This window comes from Vanessa cardui, chromosome 26 (assembly GCF_905220365.1).
Source record: "Vanessa cardui chromosome 26, ilVanCard2.1, whole genome shotgun sequence".
NCBI lineage: Eukaryota > Metazoa > Arthropoda > Insecta > Lepidoptera > Nymphalidae > Vanessa > Vanessa cardui.
This window is the reverse complement of record NC_061148.1, coordinates 4,388,539-4,401,749: the sequence shown is the minus strand read 5'-3', so window position 1 is coordinate 4,401,749 and position 13,211 is coordinate 4,388,539. Positions and strand designations below refer to the sequence as shown.

At 33.6% G+C, this 13,211-nt stretch overlaps 1 protein-coding gene across 1 annotated transcript in view; it reads right to left on the bottom strand.

The window, feature by feature from the left end:
- LOC124540617 (neuromodulin) overlaps positions 1 to 9,412 on the bottom strand; it is a 233,816-nt gene extending 224,404 nt beyond the window's left edge. The window contains exon 1 of the mRNA XM_047118285.1: positions 9,327 to 9,412. The gene's annotated coding sequence lies outside the window, so the exon portion shown is untranslated. The remainder of the gene's footprint in view (positions 1 to 9,326) is intronic.
- Positions 9,413 to 13,211: the final 3,799 nt, after the last annotated feature.

Genomic DNA, 13,211 nt, shown 5'->3' with positions numbered 1-13,211 from the left:
TAATCGAGTCAACTCCACTCGATACCGTGTTGTTTATTAAATTTGTAATATCGAAGCCGAGGATTCTATCTCCAAGTTTCCGAATCGCAAACTTGGGCAGCACTTGAGACTTATGAAATTTCATGTCATATTTATGTATACAGTTTGTAGTTTGCCGTTCATAGTATCGTTATATTATAACTGATCACTATATCCCACAGATTTTGTAGTCATTCGATTAATGAGAATTGGATTCCAGTCAATTGACTGGAATCCAATTTAAGTTGTCCGTACAACTTAACGCATCTTGTAATTCGAGATAGAGATTAATTATTGCACAATAAAAGCTTGGCATGAGGCAAAAACGACCAGATACAAAATTTCTGGTTTTATTTTAGTTTGAAATCATGAGTCTGATTTATTTGGAACGTTGAAAATTCAGTTACTCAACCTTACAACAACAACAACAACAGCAGCAGCTTATAAATTCCCCACTGCTGGGCTAAGGCCTCTTCTCCCTTTGAGGAGACGGTTTGGAACATAATTCCACCGCGCTATTCCAATGCGGGTAGGTGGAATACACACGTGGCAAAATTTCTATGAAATTAGACACATGCAGGTTTCCTCACAATGTTTTCCTTCACCGCCGATAAGGAAATGAATTATAAACACATATTAAGCACATGAATACTCAGTGGTGCTTGCCTGGGTTTAAACTTCCAATCATCGGTTAAGATGCACGCGTTCTACTGGGCCATTTCTGCCTTATTTATTTTTATTTTATTTTAATACATTTTGGCATTGCATTTAAAATATTTCACTTGTCAAAGTGAAAGTCAAAAATCTTTATTCAAAATTTAAGTGATTACACTTTCTTATTGATTGTCAAACAACCTGAGAAGAACCGACGAAAGAAATTCAGCGGGATCAAATTTTTTTTCATGTCATGTTACATATACAACATATATTTTTAACAATAATAAAAATATATTTTTGTTATTTGAAATAGCCTGGAGGCGATCATCTCATTCCCAAGGTGTGCAGTCAACTAGAAATTCATTAGTGTTATAATATCCTTTAGCACACAAACGCTCTTTAACGATTCTTTTTCTGGGATCCTGTTGTAAAAACGTACGTACATTGTCCCAAAAAGAGTTACTAATCCTGTGCAATCGGCTGCTTGGTGTAACAAGTTTATTCTTGTTCCTAATGTCAATGGAATGTACGTCACTTTTTTTGGGAAAATCATTTATGTTTTTGCGTACATACAAAACATTATCAAAAACAAATTGAGAAACGGCAGTCATTATATTAATTTCTTTAAATTTACATCTTAACGAATCTTTTGGGCCCAGGTTATAAATTGCACGAATAGCCCATTTCTGCAGTACAAAAGCTAGCTTGAAAAATCTTGTTAATGGTTTCTCTGAAAATCTTTGTCGAAATAGGTATTAGCTCGTGGTGAAACGTGCATATTTTGTCACATAAAATTACCCACAACATGTTTTGGAGTATAAGTAGTAGTACTATTTAATTAATCTCACATATGACAAGAAGGCTTGCATTTCACTTCTCTAATGCTGATTTTTGAATACACAGTGGCCGAATTTGATTTAATGCATAAAACATGTATGCAAATATATACATTATGCATAATGCAATAAGGCTCTCAATAGGTTCTTAATAACCTCTTAATAACGCTGTGGTATTTTCCCGGCTTTGCTCCACAATAATCGGCTAAAATACAAGCGTCTTTACTATTAACATATCTATCTTTACTAGCTGTTTAAGTATTCTTAAGATTGACTTAATCATATCTCCTATGAATCTCTTTATTCAAGAAGACGCTCCCTTTAGATTAATTATGACGATCGTGCTTAGAAGATGTCTTAGTGTGCGTAAGAAAAATAGCAATCAATTTTAATTACATTATTTTGTAAATTTTATTTCATTAATAATCCTTATTATAATTTGGAGAAGATTACCAGGAGGAGGATTATAGCAGGTCTTTGTGAGATTTTTTGCAAAACGTGTTTCTCTATAAATTTGTACAGTTTCTTTACACATGTTCCTCATTAGGTATAAGAAAGTCCTATGTCCTTCTTTGTTGATAAAGCTTCATAGCAACTTCATCAAATTTGGTTCATTGTCTTAAAAGGGAAAGAGCAACAGGCACAAAGTCGCTTACCGCTGTCTATCCCTATGTATGCTTAGAACTTTAAAATTTCGCGACGGATTTTGATGTAATTTTGAATAGATAGAGTGATTCGAAACGAAGGTTTTTGTATATAATACAAGGACAATATAGAAATGAATCACTGATAATTTTAGATATTTGTAATGTGATGTTGTAAATAAACGAATTCTGTAGTATAATCTATACAGAGTCGAGATGGCCCAGTAGTTAGAAAGCGTGCATCTTAACCGATGATTGCGGGTTCAAACTTAGGCAAGCACCGCTGATTCATGTGCTTAATATGTCTTTATAATTCATCTCGTGCTCAGCGGTGAAGGAAAACATCGTGAGGAAACCTACATGTGACAAATTTCATAGAAATTCTGCCACATGTGTATTCCACCAGCCCGCATTGGAACAGCGTGGTGGAATATGTTCCAAACCTTTTCCTCAAAAGGAGAGGAGGCCTGTTGTTGTTGTTGTTGTAGTATATTTAGTATCAGCATTGCAATGTGCGAAGCCGGGGCGGGTCCCTAGCATGTAATATTAGTACAGATTTGTTGACCAATGACACTAAATGTCCACCAGATATATACGTATCTCGTAAAGCTGAATGCCTCTCAATATTACAACATACAAATAAAATGAAAACTAATATTACACATTGATGGGTCTCAGCAAACATGTTCTATTTTTCTAACAAGTTTATTCTCGCAAACATGGCGATATAGCTCGACGTTTCGGAAATAATAAATATCGAAGAGTCGCGTGATACACAACAATAAATCCGTGGCGAAGGTTTGTTTCAGCCTTCATTGTGTATCGATCAGCTTGACAATTGTTTTTCGATTTTGATTAACCATATTTCTAGAATCTAGATTATTTTGACAATTACGCAACGAATTGGCCACTTGACGGATATAGTTGATTTTGACAGTGACAGATGTTGAAATTCCTATTTTAAATATAACCGTTGACAGTGTATGTTAAAAAATATCACTAGATGGCGCTCTTTATTTTTTAGTCAATTCTGAATCGCGCTGGCTAGTTTTTTTTTAAATTTATTTATCATAAAGTCCATGTTATAAACAATCTTAGAACGATTTCAAACAACTGGGAACATTAAATATACGTTCAGGTGACACTGATAATAATCTTATCACTTCAATCTCCATCGCACGTGACTTTAACAAAATAATCTGTGCCCTCTTACCAAAAAAAAAGCCATAAAAAAGTCTTATCACTGAGAGATTTACCCATATTGAGAAAAAGGGAGCACCTTTTTCTCAATATGGGTAATAAACTACCATACAAGTTAAAGTTTAGTCAGTTATGTTCTAAATCTCCTTAATGCTTTACTCAAATGGTTACACAAATCAGCAACTAAGCCAAGTCAGGCTAAATTTTTGCGACGTTCAATAAAACAGATATGCTATCATAATCATATATTCTACGATAGACAAAAATAATCATGTTAACAATTTGGTCAAATTCTATTAACCTTGAGAACTAAGATTTTATGTCCCTGTGTTTGTAGTTACACTGACTCACTCACGCTTGAAAACGCAAAACAACAATACTGAAAATGGTGGTGAAGCTTGGTGGTAAAACATCTTTGGTAAGTGAGTGGTACCTACCCGAGCTTGCACAAAGGTCTACCCCAAAGTAGAATTTTGTTGACCAAAAATACCCAATCATGTAAAAAATACAAGACTACGAGTGCTCGTATGTCATGAAAGTTGTTTCGTTATTTCTTTTGCAGAGAAAACGGAAAATTGCATTTCTGGGTCGTCGCTTATTTTTTATGAAGTCCTTATAACATAAGGGTTCCCGCCATTTCATAAAAAGAGACCAAAATTTCATTACACGAACAAATTTTGGCAAATACGAATCTCATTTTCATAGAACTGTTTCTAAAGTTATTGGACAATTTTTCATTTCATAGTCTTACTTACTTGTTTTTCTTTGAACAAAGTACCTAATAAGTTAGGCATCGAAAAAAATATGTTTTATTAATAATATAATTTTGTGAATCTAATTAAAATAAACATACTTGGTGGTAGGGCTTTGTGCAAACCCGCCTGGGTAGGTAGCACCTACTCATCAGATATTCTACCGCTAAACAACAGTACGCAGTAATGTTGTGTTCCGGTTTGAAGGGTGAGTGAGCCAGTGTAACTACAGGCACAAGGACATAGCATCTTATTTCTCAAGGTTGGTGGCGCATTGACGATGTAAGAAATAGTTAATATTGTCTATGGGTGATAGTGACCACTTACCATCAGGTGGCCCATATGCTCGACCGCCAACCTATTCCATAAAAAAAACATTTATGAATTCACTTATCGTCAAATGATCTTTTATGAAAATACAAGTGGTTTCGCTCGCCTTTTAAGATGTATTTTGTCATGTGATAGGCAAAAAAGTCTGATAATATCAAATTCCATCAAATTCCGTTCAACGGTCATGAAACAGCGACAGACAGACAAAGTTACTTTCACATTTATAATATTTGTATATATTTTTTTTTTCAGAAAAAGATATTTTTCATCTAAACATAGTTGTAGTAACTCTATAGATAAAAATAATCTAGATTAATTAGTCATTCCACTGTTTAATTATGTACGTTAAAAACGAAACAAAAAACTCAGTTTTCTTTCCTGTATCAACTAATTGTTGGGACAAAGGGGACTAACAAGCGTATTTTAAATAAAACCTCATTACTAATTCCACAAATTAAATGGGGAACATTCTATTGTATTCTTTAATTACATTCAAACCCTTGCGTATTCTTCAACTTGTCAGGTTTGCTTAAATAAGACGTCTATTCTGTAATTACACGACAATTTAGAATCATAAGATTGTCACCAAATTGTCAATGTTAAATTGACATTATTTCCGTTTTGGAAAATGTTCGCCTTGTATGTTAAATTGACGCGTTTTTCACAAAACTAACGGTTTTTTTTTTCAGTTATAACCTCGTGTGCTGCTGTTTCATGATCATTGAACTGAATATGATGAAATCTGATTGAACTCGAGATTGCCTAGTGGTTGGAACGCGTGCCACTTAAGCGATGATTGCGGGTTCAAACCCAGGTAAGCCATTGAATATTTATTTGCTTAATTTGTGTTTATAATTCATCTCGTGCCCGGCGGTGTAGGAATAATTTCATAGAAATTCTGCCACTTGTTTACTCCATCAACCCGCTTTCCAACAGCGTAGTGGAATATGTTCCTAACCTTCTCCTCATAGGTAGAGGAGGCCTTTGGTCCAGCAGTGGGAAATTTAAAACGTTCTTTAAAATAAATATTATTAATAAGGCTGTTGTTTTGGTTGTTGTTTGTTGATATAATTCCATAGGCTTTTTGTGCCTAACACTTCACGGACAACCCCTAAAACGCCATCAATGTCATGTATTATAGTAGACTTTTAAAACACTTTTGAAACATCATCATTTTAGATGATTGAATTAAACCTTAATCATACACAGGTACGTAGATGAAGATAATAAAAAAGCGTGGAAATAATACCTGTTGACTTCCAGGCAGGATACGTTACATACATTTATAATTGTATTTAACTAATATGATTGTATTTTTTAAATGTTGAAAAAGAGTAACTACTGATTTTCTAGCCGGTTCTTCTCGGTAGAATCTACTTTCCGAACTGGTGGTAGCTTCACTTAATTGTTAAATGACGATTCAAAAGTGCTTGTAAAGCCCACTTGAATTAAGTTTATTTTGATTTTGATTTCGATGCTACCAGCAAAACGTAGTTACAATTTTCCAACATTTAAAACACAAAATGATGTCAATCAGATACAATTAAATTTATAATTTATTCTATCTGAAAGAGAAAAAATTTTAACACCACGCTTTTTGTTTATAATCATTTGTTAATTGTGTACCTTATTAATAATATTTATTTTAAAGAACGTTTTAAATTTATGAATTAGGAAAGTAAGAAATCAGTTTCATCAATGAAGGCTAATCAACTGAATTTGATGTAATTTTATGAAGCAAATTTGACCCCTTAGGAGATAGGCTACCTTTTAATATCTAAAAGCAACAATCGCAGGCCTCCCCCTAACATACTTGCAAAATCTATATTTCATATGTGCCAATAATTTGATACCAAACTGAATATTCTGATCATCTATATTAATATTATATATGTGAAAGTCACTCTGTCTGTCTGACGCTCTTTCACGACCAAACCGCTGAACCGAATTTGATGAAATTTGGTATGAAGTAAACTTGAAATTCAAGAAAGGACATAGCCTACTTTTGTCTGACACATGACAACCAACCCCCTAAAAGCGAAGCGAAGCCGCGGGCGCTAACTAGTATGTATATATATGTACGCAACATATATGCACTTCTTATTTTACCTCTCCTAATTCCACCACCCACAGATAACCAGAAGCACAGAACAATAAACCTTATTACATATAATCAAAGAGTTCAAAATATAGGTACATTATTATATAGCATAATTATTGTATTTCGTAATTAAATCGATTCGTTAAATGAATAATATATTAATAATCGCATTTAATTATTTACGACTCGAATATAATATTCACTAAAGAACAGGGTTGGCATTTCTTTGGCATTATTAACATATAACAGTGACATTTACAGTTTTTTTTCTTTTATTATCATAAGAATTAATAACGTTAAATGCTTAAATATATACAAATATGAACGAAAACTAGTTACTATATAAATCTTGACCGCGTGGAATGGTGGCAAGAATGCTATGTTAATAATGCTATAGCATTTAATTTACATTGGATTTGAAAACACGATCATTTGTCAATATTCATTATATCTAACCATTGGCCCATCTCAGCTGTCATAGGGAGTATATTGTCATTATGAATTTATGACTATATCTTTGTATGTAATAATGAATCATTATTTCCGTTGGTCACGCCATAACTTAAGTTCAACTGTAATAATTTTATCTTTTCTTTAAAGTAAAGTAACAGCCTGTAAATTACCCACTGCTGGGATAAGGCCCGCTCTTCCATTTAGAAGAGAGTTTGGAACATTTTCCACCACGCGTGCATCTTAGCCGATAATGTCGGGTTCAAATCCAGGCAAGCACCACTATATATATATGTGCTTAATTTGTCATTACAATTCATCTCGTGCTCGGCGGTGAAGGAAAACATAGTGAAGAAAACCTGCATGTGTCTAATTTCATCGAAATTCTGCCATATGTGCATTCCACCAACCCGCATTGGAACAGCGTGGAGGAGGGTGTTCCAAACCCTTTCCTTAGTGAGAGAGGAGGCCTTAGCCCTGCAGTGGGAAATTTACAGACCGTTACTGTACTGTACCAATATAATAGCAAACCGAACGAAACTAGTTTGGATTGCTAGTTCAAATATAAAACGAGAAATTATTTAAACAGTAAACATGTTTTACGCGAAACCAGTACGAGGACATTTTAAATATATTCTTACATAGTATAAAACATCATGACATAGTATAAAACAAAGTCGCTCACCACTGTCTGTCCTTATGTATGCTTAGATCTTTAATATTTCACAACGAATTTTGATGCGGTTTTTTTAATACATATATTGATTCAAGAAAGGGTTTATATATATAATCCGAGCACAACAAGAGAGACACTGACAGTCTTAGGCGTGCGAAGCCGAGGCGGGTCGCTAGTTAACTATATTAATCAAGTGTGTTTGTATTACACTTAATCTCAAAAACTAATTATTATAGTATTATCTTGATTTGATTTTATTAGAGAATTATTATTATCATCCATTTCAAATGTTTGAAATGAGTAACTACTGAGTTTCCTAGCAGTTCTTCTCGGTAGACGTACATTCGAATTTAATAGATTTACTTTTAACATAGTTCGTAAAAAGACGATTTAAATGTACTCCTAAAAGCCTATTTGAATATAGTACATTACGATTCTTAAATCTTACGTCATTAAGCCTCTTTGGTTCTGAAAAGATATTACAAAAATAACAAGATACGGTACTGATATTAATATAAAGAGTTACATTTAAAATACCTTTTAGAATAAGCCCGTGTTTTATTTATATACTACGTACCTACTAATTAGACCAGCACTATTAAGATTAGCGTTCCCATCGGATTATGTGTTTGCACACACATTTGTGCGTTATAATGTCTGTGTGTTCGTACATGGCTGATCTCTCTGGAGATTTGTCACCGTGACCAGAATCGTTTAGACCAACACCCTTAGACTACCAATTGGAACAAAACTTATAAAAAAATAGTTATTGTTGTAGTCTAAGTTACTCCGTATTACATCAGCTATCTGCCAGTGAAAGTCCCGTCAAAATCGGTCCAGATTTTCTAGAGATTAACCGGAGCGAACAAACAGGCGGACAAAAATTGTAACAAAAAAATATTTTGTTATATGTACCTGCATATGCATTTCGTAGAAAGTGGGCATTTTAATATTACAAACAGACACTTCAATTTTATTATATGTATATATATGTATTGCTTACAGCGTAAACGTTGATCTTGTGTTTAAAAATTCAGCTCAATTTTATTAATTCTCATTATAATGAAAGAATTAAGATATTTTAATGATCAATTAACATAAAAGTATGTCATTAGGTTATTGTAAGTTATTTCAATAAAAAGGATTAATTAAATTTATTTGCATATTTTGTGTTTGTCTGAGATAACATTTTTAAATTTGGAATACCATTTTTGTTCGGAAAAGTACACGTACCGTTTGATCCGATATAAATTTGAAAAAAGAACCAACCCTATGTATAAAAAAATAAACCATTAAAAATATGATTTATAGGATATTATATATTATTTATAGGATATATATTATTTGATAGTATCGTTTGAAGTCAACCTGTATTCTTAAATATTTATCAGTATCCACATATGTATGTCATTATTTATATATTCGCTATTTAAGATATGTCAAATAAATCTTATGACATATAACGCTATTTAATATTATAAATATATCTTGACATCGATACACAAATTTAACATAGCTATTTATTTCTGGACATATTATAATGTGCTAAAAAAACACGAACAACGATTTCAGCATGTTGCAAATTAAACATATATATATTAATTTCTATACATCTCTCACAGATAATATTTGTATAATGTGAACAATTAAAAAAATACTTACAATATTTTTATAATAATCCAATTTTAACACACAACACAGCGCGGTAATTTATATCGATTTAATAAACACGTCCGCTTTCCACGGAGGATTGAGCAATACTGAGGCAGGATCGCTCAGGAGGGCAGGACCCTTCATCGAGAGGTTAGCAGGAATTCTTTAATTCACGCGTCTCTGTGGTATTGTGTTTGGAGAGTAATTTAAGAGGTTTTTGATTGATTGGTCTATTTAATGGAAGGTTTGATGCTATTTTAGATGGTTTTAACCGACGTCAAAAATAGCCATACATAATATTTTTGAATTTGTTTAAAAAAATCTATTTGTATCGAAAAGGAGATTGTTAAGCTTTTAAGCAAATATTAGAAATTATGTTGTTATTTATTTTTCAAAAACATATTTTATATTATTAGATGTAACGATAAGCTGTGAATCAGCTACTTGATATAGTATGTTACGAACAATTTTATTTCATAAATTGGAATTTCAGAAATTCCAACTTTAAAATCGTGTATTAAATAATTTTGAAATGGAATTATATAACTACGTAGGGTCTCATTTAAATACATATAATATAATTATTTTTATATAAAACGAAGTGGACCATTAGTTAAACATTTGATTTTCAATCGCGATTTATGTTTCTATTTTTTTTATCACATACTTAGACAAAATCAAAAATCAAAATAAACTTTATTCAAGTGGGCTTTTACAAAGCTATCACCGGTTCGGAAAGTAGATTCTACCGAGAAGAACCGGCAAAAAAGTCAGTAGTTACTCTTTTTCAAGTCATGTTAGTTAATACAATCATTTCGATTAATATATCTTGCGTGGAAGTCAACACGTATATATCCACGCTTTATTATCATCTACAAAATCTTGTATCGAATAATATGCCCATTTTACCAATGTATTTTTTATAAACGATTTGAATTTACGAAACGGCAAAGTTAAAAATGTCAGACAGATGAAGCAATAATTGTCATAATCGCCAGTAGACTTGACAAGAAATACTAACCGTTTAATTAATTGTGAGAGCAATACACCACCCACCTTGGAAACCAAGATTTTGAATATCTTGTGTTTGTAATTATGCGGCTCACTCATCTTTCAAACTGATACAAACTAGAAAAATATATTGTGAAAGCAACTCATCAAACGCCAAGTAAAATTGGCTCTATAACTGAAATAAGTTCCAAACCCTTATAACATATCTACGGATTAAATATAGTGCATAAAATGATTCCTCATGATTTTACTAAACCGCAAACAAGGTATGAAAATTTAATTATATGAACCCTTTACTAAAACGTAATCTTTAAGCCAAATCTAGAAACACACAAACTGTGTCATCGTTCATATTCATAAACGTCTCCGAAGCCCAACCGAGTCTCACGTGACCCCAGGAATGCGAGTCTTCTGTGTCAAGGGTTGTGAGCTCAAAGTTCGTGACGAAAATTTCAAACGAATCGCGCAGAATGTGTTTGTCGGCTCTTTAAACTTGAGGCTAGCTCAACTAACTGTTTCACGCGATTTCACTCGTTAAACGACGAGGTTTTGACGACTGAGATGATCGAGTAGTGTTTTTATTGGTACGCCATCTCTGAGGATCGATATATATAGACATAATTAACGATTTATAATAGGCGAGAAATCTTGGTAAAATAAATTTATCGTATCAAACATTAATAAAAACTTAACAAAGGTTACAAGATAATTACAATTATGTTGCGACAAAAACGTTTCATTCCTCGTTACACAAATAAACGTTGCCATGTAAGAAAACCTTGACGACCTCCGTGGTCGAGTGGTGTGTTCACCGATTTTCATGGGTACGCCACTCCGACGTCCCGAGTTCGATGTAGAAAAAGTTCATTAGTTTTCTATTTTGTCTTGGGTGTGGTACCGTCGTTACTTCTGATCTTCCACAACACATGTGCTTTAGCTACTTACATTGGGATCATAGTAATGTATGATATGTCCAATATTTATTTATTATTTATTCATATAAACGTTATGAATCAGGAACCGTTGCATATTCTCGCTATATGTTACAAAATAAGTCCTTCCGCTGAGTCTGTCTGTCTGAACGAAATCTGTCTGAATCTGTCTGAAAAATCGATTTAAATAATTAACTTATTATTTTTATATGGATTTTACTAATGAACTCAGCGATTCATGAGGAAGATTTAAATGTATAATTTATATAAAATACTAAATAAATCCTACTATTTGAATGATGAACCATGAAGGGTTTTTTTAACTTATTATGATGTTGTACGGAGTTGATGTGTGATCACTCAATCAGTTTTTGACTTGGAAAATGACTTTTATACAAACTTTCAACCATAATTTAATCTCTTAAGGGGTAGAAATTACAAAATTGCTTCCTTAGTTGGTGTATTCTTAATAAAACGATCCTACTCATGAAATTTCATGTTCCTAACTTTAATAGTTTATGCTCCGCTGTAATGAATCATTCAGTTAGTTGAGTAGAACTTGTTATTTTATAAGTAAAATATTTACTTTTAACGAAGTCTATGTAATCATCATCATCATCTGCATCAGCCTTGTAATGTCTTCTCAGACATTTTCTGCCTCGCACAACCACTTTGTGGAACCAGCTTTCGCCGGCGGTTTTTCCGAACCGATACGACATGGGAACCTTCAAGAAAAGAGCGTACTGCTTTTTGGAAGGCCGGCAACGCACCTGCAAGTCCCCTGGTGTTGCAGGTGTCCATGGGCGGTGGTAGTCACTTTCCATCAGGTGAGCCTCCTGCTCGTTTGCCACCTATGCCATAAAAAAAAAGCCCATATTTGTCCACTGCTCGACATAGGCCTCTCCAAATGCCCGCCACCTTGGTCTTTCTTACAGACCTTTCTTTCTTCTCGCATCCAGCTCCTGCCAGCCGTCTTGCGTAAATTGTCACTCCGCATGCCTGAAGACGTTCAGTGACAGTACATTTGCCGAGACGCGGTCTCCACTCTAGAGCACATTCCCCAACGGTTATCGGTTCTGCGACAAATATGCCCAATGCTACACCAGTGAGCTATGTCGATATTTTTTTAAATTAATATGTTTATTTTTATTATTAAAGTTTAGCATTTCGGGATATTTAGCATGTTTTTTATTTTTGTTCGGTGGAGCTCGATATTTCGATATTATCTACGAATGTCTTGTTCACGAAACTGACTGTCTGACTGACTGAAGGGAAACTTACAGGCTGTTACGTTACTTTAAATACCGATCGTCTCATTTCTGATGCGATCCCGTAGAGTAAGCTGAAAGTATATGTCATGTGGGTTTTTTTCTAACTACAAATTTACGACTGCAACGGGATACCCTTATGATAGTTATTTTCTGTTATGCATGTATACAATGAAGGTAAATTTAAATAGAATATGACAAGAACTAAAATCAAAAATTCTCAAAGTACCCTAAAATTAACCAGCAATATTTCACTGCTAGGAAAAGGCTTTACTTGAATAATTGGAGCCTTATACGTTTCCTTTGAAATAATATGGCCGATTTATTTTATCCCAGTGGTTAGAACGCGGGCATCTTAACCGATAATTTCGAGTTCAAAGCCAGGCAAGCACCACTATATTAATGTGCTTAATTTGTGTTTATAATTCATCTCGTGCTCGGCGGTGAAGGAAAACATCGTGAGGAAACCTGCATGTGTCTAATTTCATTGATATTCTGCCACATGTGCATTCCACCAACCCGCATTGGAACAGCGTGGTGGAATATGTTCCCTCTCCTTAATGGGAGAGGAGGCCATTAGCCCAGTAGTGGGAAATTTACAGGCTGTTACTTTTTTTTTACCAATAATATACATATAGAAGTATCTATACCAGTATCAACAGTAGTATACTGTATACTTTATT